This window comes from Neovison vison, chromosome 2 (assembly GCF_020171115.1).
Source record: "Neovison vison isolate M4711 chromosome 2, ASM_NN_V1, whole genome shotgun sequence".
NCBI classification, from domain to species: domain Eukaryota; kingdom Metazoa; phylum Chordata; class Mammalia; order Carnivora; family Mustelidae; genus Neogale; species Neogale vison.
In genome coordinates, this window is record NC_058092.1 from 81,911,230 (window position 1) to 81,930,837 (window position 19,608).

Here is a 19,608-nt window from a genome sequence, read left to right on the forward strand (position 1 = left end):
GCCAGAGATACAGGTGGTCGGTCCACTGTGTGCCTGAGAGCTCTCCAGATGCCATGCTAGGATGGATTCAGATTGGTCATGGTTAGAAGAGGATGAGTTAGGCATCTAATGCAATCAGACACATTAATGAGGCTTCAGTGGGGCAGTGATGCCGCCTGTGGAGTAGAGGTCACAGATTCAAGCCTGGCATCCAGCGAAGACTGGAGAACCTGCTGATCCACTGGATGTAGTGCTGGAGCTGTGAGTTTGGATTCTACCACTAATAGGAACATGTTAAAAGGAGCAGTTGACTCTTATTTTGAGGTTAATATGTTGAGTTCTCCATTTCTTTCTTTCTTTTCATTTTGCTAAATTACTTTTTTCAGATATTTAAAATTTCATTGTCATCTAATATATCCAAATTTCTTTAAACTTTGTGTCTGAGAACTTTTAGCATGCTTTCTAAGTCTTTGAAATCATTGGTGTATCTTTGAATGAGAGAGGGCTGTATACACACTCATTTGTTTCATACTACCTAACTCTTTTGAGTCACTATTGATTCAATAGTGTACACTCTTTGGATATAAACCAATTAACAATAATATTTTCCAACCCATATTTTCCTTTCCCATCAATGTCTTGCTGAAATCCAGATAAACTGTACCTTTGGTAAAAATTCCGAGTAATCTGATGACCTTATTCACCAAAAAAATTGTTTCATTTGCTATACTATATCTTACAGACAACTGTGAAAAACATTTATGTCTGGTCTATATCTGAAAATACTGCTTGTTAGGAATTATGTCCATTTCAATAACTAGAAGCTGATAGAAAAATATTTATATCTATATGACCAGAGTTTAAATATATATTGGCAAGAGTCCCATTTGAAAAAATATCACAGCTATCTCTACTTGATTAATTCTGCAATTCTGTGTGAAGTAGTTTTGCCATTGAATTGATCAGGATTTCTTTAAAAAACAATCTTATGAACCAATAAAGTACAAAAATTATTATGCCTTCATTTATAATGTGATTTTTCTATATGCCAAATGGTTTATAAATTTATAAGGCGGTAGAATTCAAAACAAACCTATTAATTTCATATTTTTTAAATTTCAGATTTGTGTATCTACTAGATTGCTCATCACAAATTAGTTGATTGATCCTCTTGGGTACAGAGGTCACTTAAGAACAGTGATTTTGCTTCCATGGGATGTCTAGTAAGGTCTGGAGACATTTTTGGCTGTCATGACTGCATAGGAGTGCCAATGGGATCTAGTGGGTAGAGGCTAGGCATGCTGCCTAGAATTCTATGATGCATACGACACCTTCCAACAATAAAGAATTACCTGGCATATAATGTCAGTCTTGTGGAAGTTGAGAAGCCCCACTACAGAGGTGTCTGATTATTGTTTACTGGTTTGTGTGATGTAGCACTAATAGCCACATCTATGCTTCCGTAACACAAATGTTCCTAGAAATAAGTTACTAACCCATAGCCCAGAGCTTCTGATTGCTTTCCAATAGAAATGGTTCTTTACTTGAAGGTTGTACTATAGTTTTCTACTAAGTCTTTTTTTATTCAGTCTTACAATCATTTTTCTTAAAAATGCTTTAGTATCAATTCTATGACTTGTTCCATCCATTAGTTCTTCTTCAATTGCTAATTTAAATTTTACCTTGTTATTGTATTGTTAGAACTAACATAACCCAACTGCTCTAATCCCACCCCCAAACTTTACTTTTGTTGTTGCTCTCCAAGCTTAGTCCTAAGTCAGTTTTCCTAGAAGCAAGCCATGAAAGGCAGATTCCTGTGCAAATGATTTATTGAGGAAGTGCTCCTTGGAGCTAGCAAAGTAGGAATTGGAAAAGAACGGTGGAAAAGGGAAGCAGCCAAGAAAAGAGGCAATTTCAGGACAAGAACAGTGGAGGGTTGCTTCTGCCTCTTCTGGGAGTGGTATCTCTGGAGTGGAAGCTTTGCCTTAGTTCCTCCCCCTGCCACAGCCCAGAGCTGAGCTTTCATCGGGCCTCACAGATTGGTCTTTGGCTCTGAGCCTCCTTCTTTCTGTGACTTTGGGCAAAGCTACTCCCCTGGCACGAGAAGCCCCTCAGACAAGAAAGGGAACATGCAGAAAAGGCAGGGTTCCTAGAAATTGTAAGAAGACAGGAGATATCTGGTAGACTATTGACGGTGCTTCCTGCATCCTGAGGTAACCATATGGTGCTAAGGTCAGTCCACACGTGGGTGTCAAGTACTCTCCCGGTGACAAATATCTATATAAATGTTTAGACTCACGAGGTAATAGTTTGTGAGAAAAGTTAGCTTAAATTTTACTGCACGACTTGCTGTCACTTCATAATAATTGCATTTTATATCATAGTTTTAATATGAATTTCACATTTCCTATTTCTCTTCTTATATGTTCTTAATCATAATAACCATTATTTCTATACTTCAGTGGGATTAGCATTCCCCCATGAGCTAGAACTATTAAATTGCTAACAATGTCTCTATGGTTTTTCTACTTGACTTGTTATGACACACTAATAGTTTCATCAGAGTTTAGGTATTGTGAAATGTTATAATTTATACTGCTGGGCTTCAAACACAATGCATCAATAAAGCAAATTGTTCACTGAAAATAAAATATTAAATAAGTTAATACCACATGCATTATTCTATACTACTTATTTATTTTTAATTTTAATTTTTAAGTTTTCCTTTTGTTTGATTGTATGGAAATTGTGAAGATATACTAGATGCTTTCTATAAGATTAATTCTGACTCTTATATTTTATATAAACATCTTTTTGTTGCTCTGACTAGTACTTGCTTCAAATATTACATAAGTTGAAAATTAACTTACAAGCCATGTACATTTCGGCTTTGATTCTCTCACTTGTAAGAGCTTAATACAACTGGGGAACAAAAAGTGATTGGCTTTTGCAACCATGCAAGGCTTCAAATGGCTAGATTCCAAGTCCGTTTCTACTGAAGGCCATAGACAAAAAGCTCTCTCTTTCTCTCTCTCTCTCTCTTTTTTTTTAAGAGTTCTCTTCTACTTATAGACTGAATTGTTCTACCCTGAATTTCTCTCTTTTCTAAAGAACTTTGCTGAGAGTAAGGAAAATAGTAACCACCACAACTTTGAGTTTTCCTTATATTTCTTCTTTTTGCTACATCTTTAATGATACTTTAAGGATACTTCTAAGATATCACTGGCTGAAGCTGAAATACATTTTTTTAAAAGCAAAAGATTCATCATCTTTCCAGGTTCTGATAACTGAGATCTGATCACGTTATATTTTAGGGTTTATTATGAGAGCTACCCTTGTACAGGTTTCAAATTCAATAATAGGATGTAGGTTTGGCAGGAAATAGAGATCCCAAATCACTGTGGGGCGGACAATACAGAAGTATTTCTCTTACTCTATCTTTCTCTCTCTCTCTCTCTGACAATAATCTGGAGGTAGGAAGTCCAGGGCTAATATGATAGCTTTGTTCCACAAAGATGTATGACGATCCAAGCTCCTCCCATATTGTTACTCTACCTTATGCTCAAACAACAGTATTTTAGAAAGGAGGAAATGAGAATATCTTTTCTCATTAAAGACAAAAGGGGGTTTGTGTTGGTGGCTCAGTTGATTAAATGTCTGCCTTCAGCTCAGGTCATGATCCCAGGGTCCTAGGATTGAGTCCCGCATAGGGCTCCTTGCTCTGTGGGAAGCCTGCTTCTCCCTCTGCCTCTCTCTCTCTGTCTTTCATGAATAAATAAATAAAATATATTTTTAAAAAAGACAAAAAGGGAAGAAGTTGTGCTCATTTCATTCATATCTGCTTGTCAAAACTTTACCAAATGGTCACACTTAAATTGAAAAGACCCTGGGAAATGTATTCTTTATTCTGGGTCATACACCAAACTACACATTCTATTTTTTTTTTTTTAAGATTTTATTTATTTGAGAGAGAGAGAGAATGAGAGCGAGCATGAGAGGGGGATGGTCAGAGGGAGAAGCAGACCCCCTGCTGAGCAGGGAGACTGATGCGGGACTCGATCCTGGGACTCCAGGATCATGACCCGAGTGGAAGGCAGTTGCTCAACTAACTGAGCCACTCAGGGGCCCTACACATTCTATTTCTGTGGAAGAAAAGGGATATGGTTCTTAAATGACCTTATCAGTCCCCACCCTATAGCCATACTATAATGATATATAGTTCAACTAAACAGGAATATATAATAATTATAAACTGTACAACTAATCACATGGCTTTATATATATAATACAAATTTTAAGAGAACTAGAAGAATAGATGAATGAATGCATCCTCATAATGGGAACAAATACACCTTCATAATAGGAATTGTTCAACTTACAACAAATTGCACATGTTTAAAGAATATAATTTGATAAGTTTTGATACATAAATATCTCATGATATCATTATCACTATCAAGAAAGTGAAGTTGCTTTCCCAAAGTTTCCTTCATGCTCCTTACTGCCACCCCTTCTATCTGTTACCCACCTACCTCTGTCCAGGCAGGCACTGATCTGCTTTCTGTCACTACAAATTAGCTTTTATTTTCTAGAATTTTATATAAATGAAAACATACATTTTTACACTTTTTAAAAATATGTCTTCTTACATTCACCATGATTATTTTGAGTTTCATCTATACTGTTGCTTATATCAATGAGTTAATTCTAATTTATTGCTAAAGAGTATTTACCTTGGTCTGTTTATTTATCCACCTATTGCTGGATCTTTGAGTTGTTTCCATTCTTCGCTATTATAAGTAAAGCTCTTACCAACATGTGTGAACAAGCCTTTGTAAGGACATATGCTTTTTTTGGTTTTAGTAAACATCTAAAAGTAGGAACGCTATACATGTGGCAGAAAGTATGTTTAACTCTATAAGAAACTAAAAAAAAAAAATTCTGTTTTCCATTTCTCATTCTCCCCAGTAATATATGAGAATCCCAGCTCTTCCGTATCTTCACCAGCTCTTGGTATGGTCAGCCTTTTTAAATTTAATGGGTATGTAGTTGTATCTCACTGTGGTTTTAATTTAAATTTCTCTAATGACAAACGATGATGAATGTTTTCTCAAGTGCTTAATAGCTAACATATATCTTCTTTATTGAAGTGTCTGTCTACATTTTTATCCCATTTTTTAGGTTGTTTTTTCTTAAGTTTTGAGAAATCTTTATATAATCTGCATAACAAGTTCTTTATCAGATATTTGATTTGCAAATATTTTTTCTATCACTATGCCTTGATTTTTCTTTTAACAGTGCCTTTTAGGAAGCATTTTTTCTTTTATAGATCTCATTTGCCTAACCTAATCCAAGATCATGAAGTTGTCTAGACTTTTTTCTAGAAAGCTTACAATTTTAGTTTTTACATTTACATTTAAAATCCATTTTGAGGTTTGTTTTTATTCTGAGGAACAGATTGAATTTCTGCTGCTATTTCTTCTTGGATATATAGGTATTCAATATTTTTTAGGCCATTTATTGAAAAGACTATTATTTTTTCAACTAAATTGCCTTTCACTGTTGTCAAAAATCAGTTAGCTTGATCGTGATTCTATTTGTGAATTCTGTTTTGTTTCATCAATCTATTTGTCTGTCTTAACCTCAACACCATACTGTCTTTACTACTTTTTATAGCTTTATAAGTAAACTACAATGAATAAGCTTTGTAAGTACATAAGTTTCAGAACTTTAGATAAATCTTGTAGTGAGTTTTTCAATATAGTTTTTGCCTTTTCTATTGACTTTTCTTTCCCATGGAATTTTAATTTTTTATTTAATTTTTTATTTTTTAAATTTATTTATATGACAGACAGAGATTACAAGCAGGCAGAGAGAGAGGAGGAAGCAGGCTCCCTGCTGAGCAGAGAGCCTGATGCAGGGTTCGATCCCAGAACCCTGGGATCATGACCTGAGCCGAAGGCAGAGGCTTTAACCCACTGAGCCACCCAGGAGCCCCTCCCATGGAATTTTTAAAATCAGCTTGTCAATATCAACCAAAAAGCTGCTAGGTTTTTGATTGGGATTGCATCTATAGATCAATTTGGAGAGAACTAACATCTTAACAATATTAACCCTTTCAATCCATGAAAATAGTATATCTTTTTTTCCTAGGTCTTTAATATCTCTTAGCAATGCTTTATAGTTCATGTTGAACATGTGTTTCATACTTTCATATTTATTACTAAGTATTTCATTTTTAAAAAATCAGAAATGGATGTAAAATTTTGCCAAATACATTTTTTGCATCTACTGAGAAAGTCCTATCAATTTTTCCTTTTAGTCTGCTGATATGGTAAATTACATTGATAGATTTTCAAATGTTAAATCAATGTCAAACTTTTTTATTCCTGGGAAAAATCCAACTTGGTCATGATGTAATATACTTTTCATGTATTGTTGGATTCAATTTGCTAACATGTTGTAAGAATGTTTGTATCTTTGTTAGTCTAGTTTCTTTCTGTTGTCTTTGTCTGATTTTGGTATGAGAGTAATGCTGGGGCCTTGCAGGATGAGTTGAGAAGTGCTACCTCCTCTTTGATTGTCTGCCATAATTTGTGTAGAATTTATATTATTCCTTTCTTATGTTTGGTAAAATTTACCAATAAAGGCATTTTCAGCTCTCTTTGTCAAAAAAATTTTACTTGAAATTCACTTTAAAAATATGTATAAAGCTATTGGGTTATTTATTCCTTCCTGAGTGAGTTTGGTAGTTTGTCCCATTCAGGGAGTTTGTCCATTTTGTCTCAGTTATTGAATTTGCTCTCACAAAGTTGTTCATAATACTGTCTCATCAGCCTTTTAAAATCCTGTAATGATATCACTGCTCATTTATGATACTGGTACTTTTTGTCTTTTCTCTTTTTTTCCTAATCAGCTTAAACAGAAATGTATAAATTTTATTGATTTTATTTTAAAAAAAACCTATGAACTTCTGGTTTCATTGATTTACTCTACTTTTTTTTTCTTCTATTTTATTGATTTTTGCTCTGATCTTTATAATCTATTCAGCTTACTTTGGGTTTCATTTGCTCCCCACCCTTTTTTTAGGTGGGACTGAGATGGTTGGTTTTAGATCTTCCTTTTTGCTAATATAGGCTTATAGTGCTAAAAGTTTCCCTCTTAGTATTAATTTAGATGTATCTTGAGAATTTTGATATGCTGTTTTTCCATTTTTATTCAGTTAAAAATATAATAGTAAAAAGAAAGCAAGGGAACAATAATAATAGGATTCAGATTAATGATTACTTTGGGGTAAGGAGAGGCAAAGTCATGAGATAAGGGCACCATATTCTTTACACATAGTTTTTATAAGGAACTAGCTTCAACTAACAAAATAAAAGCAGGTAGGCATGAACAAATCATAATGATGAGGGGTATCATCAACCAAGGATGTGATTAGTCACATTCTATATAATATAGGTGGAAAAAGAGCCAATAATTTCACTGTTAGGTACCTATTCTAAAGAAATTCTTGAACATAAAAAAATGAAAGCATAAGAATGTTCAGAGCACCATTATTCCTGAGAGCAAGAAAATAGAAAAAACTTAAATATCTATAAACAATAGGTACGGTATGCTATGTTCACATAGGAGAATACTTTATATACTAATGAATACTCTATACAATTACAGTTACAGAATTCAAATTATTATTTCCTGAAAAAACTAGTTGCTTAAAAATATACAGAGTATGACACCACTGATACAAAGTACAAAACTTTGCAAAAAAAATTTTGTATGTATTTTTGAGTAATTAACATATATGTAGTCAAAGGAAAATAAATTAATGTACATTATAAACATATTCAGAAGGGTGATTATCTGGTAGAGAGAGAGAAATGAGAAGAGTAGAAGAACTCAGAAGGCTTGAGTTATTTAGTAATTATTTTTTAAACTTGATGGCGTTTGCTTTATATGAACAGAAGGGCTGGAAGACAACTCCTGAAACTACTTTACCTTACTTCCACTGCCCATTCAGACCTGCACTGGAGAATGCATTTTTCTCTGATCTTAGGGTAAAATCTAAAGTGAGTGACTTCTTTGATCATAGATAAAAAAAATTTTCCCATTACATCTAGCCACTAAAAAATGTGTCCGTTTAGTAATGGTATATCTAGTTCAGTGCAATAATAAAATACTGACTTTATGTGAAGATAAAGTATCTTCCCTCCCCCAGCTGGGGCCTGCTTCAGGTCGGCATTCTGCTGGGAGTGAGCGAGATGAGCTAGACTTCTCATTGCCTTATGGAAGTACAGGTTCCCTCTTCCAGAGACCAGGTTGCTTCTGGGTTCTCTAGGGTTGAATTGTTCTTGTGGGTGAGAAGGAGGAGAGAGAAGTAATAACTTACCGGATTGAGACAGTGTCTGTGATCTAGTGTTGGAACTCTCCAGGATTGAACTGTGATTGAAGCTGGCTTTCTTGAGGCCCTTTTGTGTTTCTGTTGGTTGGAGAGACTGCTCTTCAGTTCCACTACTGGGAATCTTTGACTTTCAATTACCTTGTGTGAAGGAACTCTCTTATCCCCTAGGCATCCAGTAGTACACACCCAGCCTCTTTCAATCCTGCTGTCCTGGGCTTTGGTCAGGCTCTCAGGGTCTCTCAACTTCTCAGCTGATCTCTCTGCCTTCACCTGTCCAGCCTCCAATAATTCCTCCATATTTCCATCAGTGTTAGTGATTGTGCCATTTTTCTATTTCAAATTTGAAGGCTACTTCTTGCTATATAATATTGCCCATACTTTGTAGGATAACATACGGCGACTTTCACAATCTACGGAGAACTTAACTACTTTCCAGTGTTATCTTTTACCCCTTCCGTGCCATGCACACTCCCCTCTAGCCACACGGGCTTCTGACACACTTATAAGCTTATACATGCTGGGATTTAGTTGTCTTCTATTTTCTGCATCTCACACTTATTGCTGCCCTATACAACACACAGTCATTAGAGTGCTTTTTATCTCAGAAATATATTATATATTCATGCTGTCTACATTCTTTTTATCTATCTATCTTCTATCGATCATCATTTATCTATCTACCATCTAATGTATTAATGTGACTAATGGTGAGTCTGGACTCTCAGCCAGTGAGAAGGAACTTTTCACAAGATGCTTCACCCTCATGATGCTATACTGTTCTAGTTTTATTTTTTTTAAAGGATTTTATTTACTTACTTGAGAGAGAGAGTGAGAGCACATGAGTGAGGGGAAGGCCAAAGGGGAAGGGAGAGGGGGAAGAAGAGAATCTCAAGCAGATCTTGCACTGAGAGTAAAGCCTGATATGGGCTTGATCTCATGACCACAAAACCAGCTTTTGCTGAGACAAAACCAAGAGTTGGATACTCTATGAAATTAGACAACCAGGTGCCGCTATACTGTTCTATATTAATTCCAACTTTACTTCTCCTTGATCTCTCTTTCTTCCATTATTCACCTTTTGTAATTATTTCTCACCGTTCATAGCTGACAATGAAAAAGTGGTACTACTGGAGGTACTGCAAAATTGCCAAGGAACTATACCATGAAATTTTATATATTCTGCGGCACAAAGTAACAGTCAATTAATTAGAAAGCAAAGATCAGCAAAAAGTTAAAGACTGGGAGAAATACTTTTACCTTATCAGAAACATCATATAGATCCCTATGGCTTGGGAGGATTGCTCTACTGTTGTATGAACAGCATGTGAATAAAATTATGGCTTGAAATTTGTCATGCTTGAGGGCATTTAAAGAGAATTCTACAGCTGGTTTGTGTATGATGCATTTCCATGGGGACTGTGCCATAAAGCTCATATTGCTTAATCATTCATTAGTTCATTCATTTTCGGAAACATATACCCTGCACTAAACAGATGCATGCCAATATTATCTTATCAATTGTTCCAGGTCCCATTAAGAGTGCCCTTTCTTCTCTGCAACCTCTATTCCTGACTAGGCGAGGCAAAGCCCATTATTGCCTCTTTTCTATTACCATACCAACTCTATATACCTTTACTGTTAGCACTTACCATATTGAAATGTGTATTTGTGTCTCCCTAAATATATTTTGAGCCCCTTTGGGGCAGGGATCATGGCTTATTCATCTTTGTGTCTCTAACACCTAGCATAGAGCTTGACACATAGCAGATGCTTGATAAATATTTGTTGAAACAAAATAAAATATTTACTATAGTTCTTCATCGAAACTCATAAAATTTGCACTCCTTTCCTCCCCAGACACTTAACCATCTATATGAAGGGAAAACTTGATTCAGAATAATGAATAGGCAGTATTAGACTCTGTAGAGCTGGTCCTGAAATAAAAGACAGATTTCTGGCTTCTACTTTTTTCACTTCTCTCAATGGCTGTGGTCAAAATGACCTAGGACTTAAATTTTGAATATAATGATAAATATTTTTAGCCCTGGTCCTACCTTCCCATCCTGCCATATTGACACAGTTAACTGCTTGCTCTTGCATTCTGTTTTTCAAAATTCTTTCCTGTCATGATTTCCATAATGTTGTTCTGCTCTGGGGTTTGTTATTTGTTTTGTTTTGTTTTACTTATTTATTTGACACAGAGATAGAGAGCACAAGTAGGTAGAGCGGCAGGCAGAGGAGAGGGTGAGCAGGGAGCCCGATATAGCACTTGATCCCAGAACCCTGGGATCATGACCCTAGCCGAAGGCAGCCGCTTAATCGACTGAGCCACCCAGGCGCCCCTTTTGTTCTGTTTTTATTCTAACTTTCTTACTGCCCCTTCTTAGTTTCTTAGTATCTGTCTTCATTCTTTGGCACTCATCTCATCTACACATGCTTTTCTGGAAAAGTCATTCCTCCTTGGGTTTTAATTGTTATCTATACATCGATCACTCCCAAATCACCTTCTGTAGCCTAAATCTCTCTATTGAACTCAGAATTATATAACTACCATTTATCTGTACATTCAAAGAGAACTCCAATATAACGTCTTCTCTAAGAAACAGAAAAACTGGGCGCCTGGGTGGCTCAGTGGGTTAAGCCGCTGCCTTCGGCTCAGGTCATGATCTCAGGGTCCTGGGATCGAGTCCCGCATCGGGCTCTCTGCTCAGCGGGGAGCCTGCTTCCTCCTCTCTCTCTGCCTACTTGTGATCTCTGTCTGTCAAATAAACAAATAAAATCTTTAAAAAAAAAAAAAAAGAAACAGAAAACTTCCTCAATATTGTGTATTGCTGTTGTTGTTCTACCAAGGCAGAACTCTTGGAGGCAGTGATAAATCTGTACATCTCACAGACAGGATCATCCTTATTTATCGGAAGGCTCTTTTCTTTCTGCCTTCACATCCATGGCCTCTGTGCACCACAACAGCTTCTACTTCACTCTCCCCCATCCATGATCTGCCATCTTGCCAGACCAGTTGCCCCAACATATGAGCTGATAATGTCATTTTCCTGCTTGCAGTCTGTTCTTGGATCCTTGTGATAATCAGAAAGCAATCCAAATTCCTTAGCACAACATAAAGATTCTTTGTCTTTCAGGCCATTTCCTGTCCAGCCAGACCTCTTGGCTTCCTCATATCTTGCTCTAAGTCTCTTCTAAGTTGAAATACTGGTGACTCTTAAAGCGACCCCCTCATCTTCCACCTTTGCAGATGCTGCTTGTCCACTTGGAGCATCCTTAAACTTCATTAGTGTTCCACTTGGGTAAAGTGCCCTTCTAAATTTCATCAATCACTCACATTTATTCAACACAGATCTGCCAAGTGTTTGAGACACTGAGCGCTAGAGATAACTGCTGAACAGATTTAGTTTTTTCTTTCATGAAGTTTACACTTTAACAGGGGAGATAGTAATTAAACAGATAATTATAATAATAAATATGTAATTAATTACAAGCTTAGGAAAGGTCATAAGGAAAGGTAAAGAGTATGCCGAATGATAACTGCAGTAGAATTTCCTTTCCCACGATAGTTATCACATTGCGTTGAAATTGTTTATTTGTCAAACTTCAAAACTAGACTTGGGCTCCCTAACTATGAGCTCCTTGAGGCTAGGACTTCTTCATTATTTCTCTTTATATTTTCACTGCTCAAAAAGGATTTGGGTCCCAGAAGGTGACAGTGGTTATTTCTTGAACTAATGAAACTAAAGTTGTACCTAGTGAAATAAAAGTTGGTAGGGAGTTGGCTATCTCTGGAAGTGTTATATGTTGTGACATAGGTGGGCAGTCCCACATTTTGGAAGATGTGAATGAATTGATCTCTAAGATCTCTTCCAAATCTAATATCATGATAGGTTAGTGACCCATGGGGTTAAATAACTTAGAGAAAGGAACTTGCCTTATGTATGCTGCTGATACAATATCTAGGACAATGCTTCCTAGGAGTAAAACTTTACTGTGTAGGATATGAGATTACAGATGTCTGGTTTTTTGAGGTCCATTGTTAACTTCAGGATAATCCAGATTACAAGGAGGTAGTCCACAAATGGACTCAGAGGTGATGTGGTTTGGCAAGCTAAATAATTGCTTGAGAGCTGGGCAGCTATCATTATTTTTAATATTTTAATTTTTTTTGGTTAATTATAATATTTACTCAATTCACTGGTCTAAACTGCCTTATGGGGTTGTGCTTTACACGATATAAGATATTAGACCACAAAAAGAGGCCAATTGCAATTTTCTGGGCAGACACGAAAGTGCAAAACTAGGTGACATTTAATAAGCCAACTCATTTTCTTCTTCCTTTACTGTTTCCCTTACCATGGAAGCGCAGGCCTGCTTTCTGAGATTGACAAGAATTGAACACCCTTTGTTACAGCATGAGATGCCTGATCCCATTCCAAGATTTTCTGTCCCGATGCCATAATACCCATCCCTCTTTCCTTTGAATGGCACTTAACACAATGCATTTGTGACTTGCCATGTTCGGGCATGGAAATGACTATTGCTTGGTGGAGGGAAAAATTACTTTTCAGTGGTTTTTGTTTTTACTTGTTATGGCTCTGAATTTTTCCTGCTTTGCCATGACGGCTAAAATGTGCACAGCATTTCTGTGCCATCCGCAAACATATTTTCAGCATGCCTGTTTTCATGAAGAAAGTGAAGGAAGCATAAGCTTGGCACGACACTAAGTATGGGGTGTGTGCATGAGGACCATCTGTTCCCCATACACTCTGCTCTGCTCTGACATGCAGGAGGAAAGAAATCTGTGAAATCGGAAGGTGGGTTTTTTAAGGTGTTAACTACTGAATAACGTGGGTAATGGGTTTGGGGATACCACTCTCGCCATTTGTTGGGAGCTCTCCCTCTCTGTCAACTTCAACCCCATTTCAGTTAGTCATGGTCAGACCAATACTTACTGATTAGGTCAGTGCTTCATAAGACAAAAACTGTGTCATTATTTTTATGTTGGGATTGGGAGAGGGAGGGATGCAGAGTGCTAGTTTGGAACATATTTTAGTTTAAAAATGTGTCAGTTAGCCATGCCATTAGGGAGGGGTGTTGCCGCTTTTTCTCTGCTTCTCCTAGAGCTGGATGTGCATGACAGAGACTCTGGAACCTGCCTTACAGCAGAGGCATCCTTACAGTTTCTTTCTGGGGACTGGAATTCTAGGGCTGCTGCCAGATGCCACCAGAAGTGACCACTTCTTCTCACTGACTTCTTCCTTTGGAAAATCCATACTCATTCCACAAAACTACAGCACTGGCTTCACCCAGGACAATGAAGGTTTGTGTCCTACTTCTCAATCCTAAACATGGTGAGCAGCCAACGCAAGGTGTTCCCAAAACTGGTTTCTTTAATCATTGGCTGAATATTCGTAGTACCAACTTAATATCTGTGATTCAAATGAGAATCCTCCTTCTCCTGGGCTAATTCTTGATCTTGATATCAAAATAGAACTGATGCTCAAAGAAAGAGAGAAAGAGAGAAAATTGCAACTCTGTGAATATCTCGTGCGATATAAATGGAGGCTTGATTAAAAACTTTTTCCTCCCTCTCTACTCCCAGAAAGGAAATGGTGAAGCTGGAATCAAACTGACTCTTGCCGGGCTTCTTGGTCACAGAAATGATGATCCGATGATTGCCAAGCTGCAACCGTTTCCCTAGGGAGTCAGTGTTTAGGAAATGGATTAGGACTGATTTGCATGAACTGAGACTAAAGCAAGCACAATGTGAGCTGTCTTCTGTGGAGAGTCAGATCCATGGGGTGGACTCTGTTCAACAGCCAATGACATCTTAACATCTCTGAGAAATAACTGGGCTACCCCCTCCCCCGAGATGTCTGGACACTCTTCTCTTGCCTCATTTGGCAGCTCTCTTCTACAGGAGTTAGATATTTGTGGCATTCCTGGGCTCAACCCACAACTCCTTTATTGAGAAGGAATACGATTTAAATACAAAGAGACAAACTGATAAGTCAGAGTGTGTCCCCAGGAACCCATCATCTGGGAAATTATACTAAACTATTATCAAAATCTATTACTACAATCCTAACGCAGATGGAGAACTTACCAACTAAATGTCAGGGGTGAGGAATGGGCTCTGTCAATTGGATTTAATAAACAAGAATTTTTTTCTACTTTGGTTAAGGGGGTAACTGGGATCAAATGCAACATAAAAAGAAGAAAAAGCAACTCTTCAGCTCACTAAAAAAATGTATGTTTTGGGGGCGCCTGGGTGGCTCAGTGGATTGAAGCGTCTGCCTTCAGCTCAGGTCATGACCCTAGGGTCCCGGGATCGAGCCCCGAATCAGGCTCTTGGCTCAGCAGGGAGCCTGCTTCTCCCTCTCTCTCTGCCTGCCTCTGCCTACTTGTGATCTCTGTCTGTCAAACAAATAAAAAAATAAAATCTTTTCTTTAAAAAGTATGTTTTGGAGCACCTAGTATGTATTGGCTGTTCAGGATAAAAAGATGAAAAATTAAGTTCTTGTCTTTAAATTAACTGTCTTTTGAATGACTGTCTAGTATGCCAGTCTGTGAAATGGCTGGAATGGGGTCACTCTCAAGATACTAAGGACACAGACAGGAGAGAGCCCTGGCGTCTGCCCAGATGAGGGAAGCTTCTGGAGGAAAGAGTCCTGGGTCATGTCAGAGGACCGGAGGTATGGGGTGGCAGGGCAGCAGGTAAGAGGTAGGTTTTCTTAGGAACCAGTAAGTGCTCACCCTAGAAGAGATAGAGTGGATTTCCGAGGAAAGTAGGGTTTAGTCTGTCTGGAATTCTGGGAGCTGATGATGGGGAAAAAAATGAAACTGAAGAGAGACATCCAGTGGCCACATCATACTTGACTTTTATGACTATTCAAATCACAAAATCTCCTTTAAAAAGGCAATAGCAAAGCTGAGTGTCCATGTTGGGGTGCTGGTCTGCCTGATTGTATAGTCCTTGAGTTCACGGCTCTTCTCTTCTTCATTCAAAGATCTTGGACAGTTATAAGAAAGCAGAAAGAAAAGGAGAATTATACCCCAATTCCTGTTTCCTCTTCTTTTGACTGCTCCCCCTTGAGAACTAATCTTGAATGGCATTTCAATGCTCTGGTTTTTACATAGAGCTTTGTTAAAAAACAAAATTCAGCTGAGGAAATTTGAAAATCTAATTGGCTGTATTCAAAGATTCATGAATCAGGCAGCATCCCATCTAGCAGATAGAAGCTCTGAGGAGCTGAACAAAATGGAAGGCTTTTATGGGCAGAAGGGGGAAAGGAGTGAATTGTTTCAGGCAAGGTCACCCACCTTCCCTTGGGGGATGCAAAAGGTCTAGAAAGTAGATTACCTCACTGGCACTGACCAGGAAATTTGAGACTGACCAGTCAGATTATATTCCTGGAAGAGGTTGAAACTTCAGTGAGGTTAGGTATTAAGTCTTCGTTTGGGCTTAGCATGAATGACTCCATTTTGGGCCCGTTATCTCTTTTTAACAGCTTCAACACATAGCAACTTTTACTGGGGAAAGGGGAGGGATGGTATCTCCTCAGAAAATATCCTTAAGAATGTGAACCTGTGGAAAGTGACATCACCGACATCCCTTTTAGGTCGGGGTACCAGGAATAACACAGTAATAATAAGTTCCCACAATCAATGCAAAAAGGCGTGGGATATTCTCTAACCTTCTGATGAATGCCACCATCTCCTTCTCTCGCCTCAGTGCTTCATCATTTGGGGATTTAGTGAAGGGAAGATTCCAGAAAAAATGAGTTTTTGCATTTTATTTTCCCAGTTGTTGCCTGACCGATACTGGAGATACAGACTAAGTAAGAGTGAGTGCCTCTTTCCCCTCCTTCTTCTCCATCATCCTGCAATCCTATTATCTTTAAAGGGAAAGAAATAGTTTCTTTGCCTAGGTGCTCATCCCATATCTCTCCGACATGGGACAAGTAGACCTTCTATATTCTAGCTGATTAATGAAGGGGAAGTGTCTTGTTCAGCAGGGGTCCGTGATTGGAGGTTGGTTACCGAATGTGCTTATTCACATTTTCACTGTGCGGGCTGGGCTGCCTGCTGTCCTACATTCTGTTTCTATCGCTGGTTTCCTTTTGCCTTTAGCACCTTCATTTGGCTCTGTCTGTCTGTTTAAGCAGCTATTTCTCCTGTATATATGGTATAGATTGCAAATTATATTTGTGATGAGGGGAGTTTTCATTTTGATGGTTTTGATTTTATTTCACAACAGAGCCAGAGCAAAATAGCCTTTTCTGCACCCACCCTTTTCGGATGATTGATTCAAGCTAATTTCAGAAGTAACCTGTTTGGTATGATCTAGCTACATCACACATTCTAGCTTATCAGAATTCAAGTCTCATGACTAAATGCAATAAAAATGTTCAAATATATCCAAACAGAGTTAGGTTTCGAATTTAGATGAAAACCTTATGGTGTCAATCAAATATACATGACATATGTAACTTAAATCCTTAGCTATTTCAGAGATTTTGAGAAAAGAAATCAAGGATCATGTTGGTTTTCTCTGACCTCTTCCTGGGGTGAGGCTTATAAACCCTATAATTGCATCACTCATGTATCTATCATGAAATGGAAGAACATAATTTTAATATTTGAACAAAGACATTGGATCTATGATCTGGAATTATTTAGCAGGTTTCAACAGTCACCGAATATTGCCAGGGTTTCACATGGTTTCACATCATTTCTCTTGATGTGTGAGGTGGGGTTAATCATGTGTTAATATTCAATGAAAATTCACTGGTGGAAAGAAATCTTTACCAATTAATGACTAAGCTAACGATTTCCTAATCTCTACTGCGAATACAAGAAAGCCGTGGAAAGAGTGCACAATTAGGCTTACAGGAGAACCTGTAATACTCTGAAGACAAGTTAATTGTATCTTACAGTATGTCTAAATTTTACCGACTATTTGATATTGATGTTTTAAGCTTCTGATATATGGATAACCTTTCCAAAAGCATTTCATCTTTATCATTCTAGGAAACTGTCTTTTGTTCATTCACCAAAGGTCTAAACCCTAATCTTAAAGCATCCTTTGTTTCCTTGAATACAGAAAAAACTTAGAAATTTGCCAATTTAGTTCAAGTATTACTGCTTTTATTTTCAGTTAATAAAGGTGCTGGGGGAATTTAATAGTGATAGATATTATATAATGATGATTTTGAGAATAACTAGACTAATCAGCTTAACACAGGGACTCTGTGCCATGGTATATCTTGACTTGTTCTTTTTGCTTGCTCTAAAGTACAATAGAGAGGATTATAAAATCAGCAGGTAATGGAGGACTGACTTAAGGAGGAGGTTATTTTTCATACATAATTAGGAGCCTGGAAAACAGCGTGCTACTGGCATTAGTTGAGAAGTTCAGTGATGGTAGAACCAGTCTCTATATCTCTTGGCCTTCTCCTCACCTGTCAACTCATGGTCACAAAAATGGCTGCTGCACTTCGGCTTCTGTAGGGATGGTGGGTGTGGCTGAAGGGGCTTTCCACTAGAGCCTCTTTATTTAAAAAGATTTTTCTTTATCCCAGGAGCCCCACCTGGATTTTTCTGCTTTTACATCTTATTGGCCATGAAGAGGTCTGAAGGGCATCTGTAGAAAAACCACAGAAACTGGGACGAGGACAGGTCACCAAGAGCATCTCTCACAGAATGTGCTCAGCACAATCCCAGGGGTATGATTTATTTATTCATTTTTAAAAACACCGTAGGCAAGAGTTTTATGATCGAGAAGGGAAGTGGGTGCCATCTAGCTGGTCTTGCACATGTCCCCCTTTTATATGCTGTATGTCACCATCTCATATGTTGGCTCTTTGGTATCTGGGTTGAGCTTAACTAAACGTTGATTAAATTCAGTATAGAAACCAATATAAGATGTGCCCCACAGTGCAGCGTGACATACTGTGATTATTGTCAGCTACGGCTACGTGTCCAAGAATGCTGTGTAGCAAACTTCTAAAACTCAGATGATCTAGACAATCATCCCTTATTCTCAGGTGGCCATGTGTGGCCGATTCTCCTGGGCTACTTCACCAGCTCTGCTGCGCCCCAGCTTCTCTGCAGCCCCCAGCCGGGGCAGGTTGGCAATCCCAGGCATACACTTCCAGGGTGAAAGCCAGGCTCAAGCCCATCACAAAAACACTCTTCTTCTTCAAGGGGCTGCCTCCACCGGCCTCCTAACATCTCCAAGGCCACAGCAAGCCCCACAGCCAAATACCAAATTCAGGAGGTTTAGAAATAAACCTACCCCCAGAGTGAACATTTTTGAAGACAAATCGTATCTGCCACTATCTTTCCACCAACTTCGGGTACAGTGAAAAATCGTGATTGCTGTAGCATAGCCAGAATCCAACAGCACTCTTTTCACCAGGTATGTGAAAAACAGGGATAGCAGGAGAGCTTCAGATTTTCTTTCTTTCTTCTTCTTCTTTTTAAGATTTTATCTATTTATTTGACAGAGATAGAGAGAGCACAAGCAGGGAGAGCAACAGGCAGAGGGAGAGGGAGAAGCAGGCTCCCTGCTGAGCAGAGAGCCCAATGCGGGGCTTGATCCCAGGACCCTGAGACCATGATCTAAGCCAGCAGACGCTTAACCAACTGAGCCACCCAGGCGGCCATAGTCTTACCTTCTATTCTTAATAAATTATATATTTTAAACATGGAGAGTGATAAAACCTGCTATCCTGCCCAGAGTCTCTAGAAAATATTAATGGAACCTTGCCTGGCTGACACACATGGACTCCAGTGAAGCTGTCAGAGCCCCAGACCTCTTAAGGGAGGAGCCTCTTAGAATGCCATGCTCAAGGCAGATATATCTTTCCAAGTCTTTGTGCAGGAAAGAAAGACCTGGCTTGGAAAAATAAGTTTGATATTATATAAATGTGCAGATGTTATGAAGAGTTCTTTCTTTTCCAAAGGCTAGGGCACATATCTAAGAAGGGAACAACCCTGAAACATCATGCTGACAAGATTTGTGACATTTCATGACCTAAGCGATCCTGTCTTAGGGAGCTTTATCTTGTAACTTTAAAATTCTTACTCTCCTATAATCACCAGCCTCTCACATCACCCATACCCCATTACGGCCGGTGTGCTGACCTGGAGCGCCCCCCGCCCCGCCCCAGCTAGATGCTCCTTAGTCTTTCCTCCTGCAGAGCCGGTCTGCTATG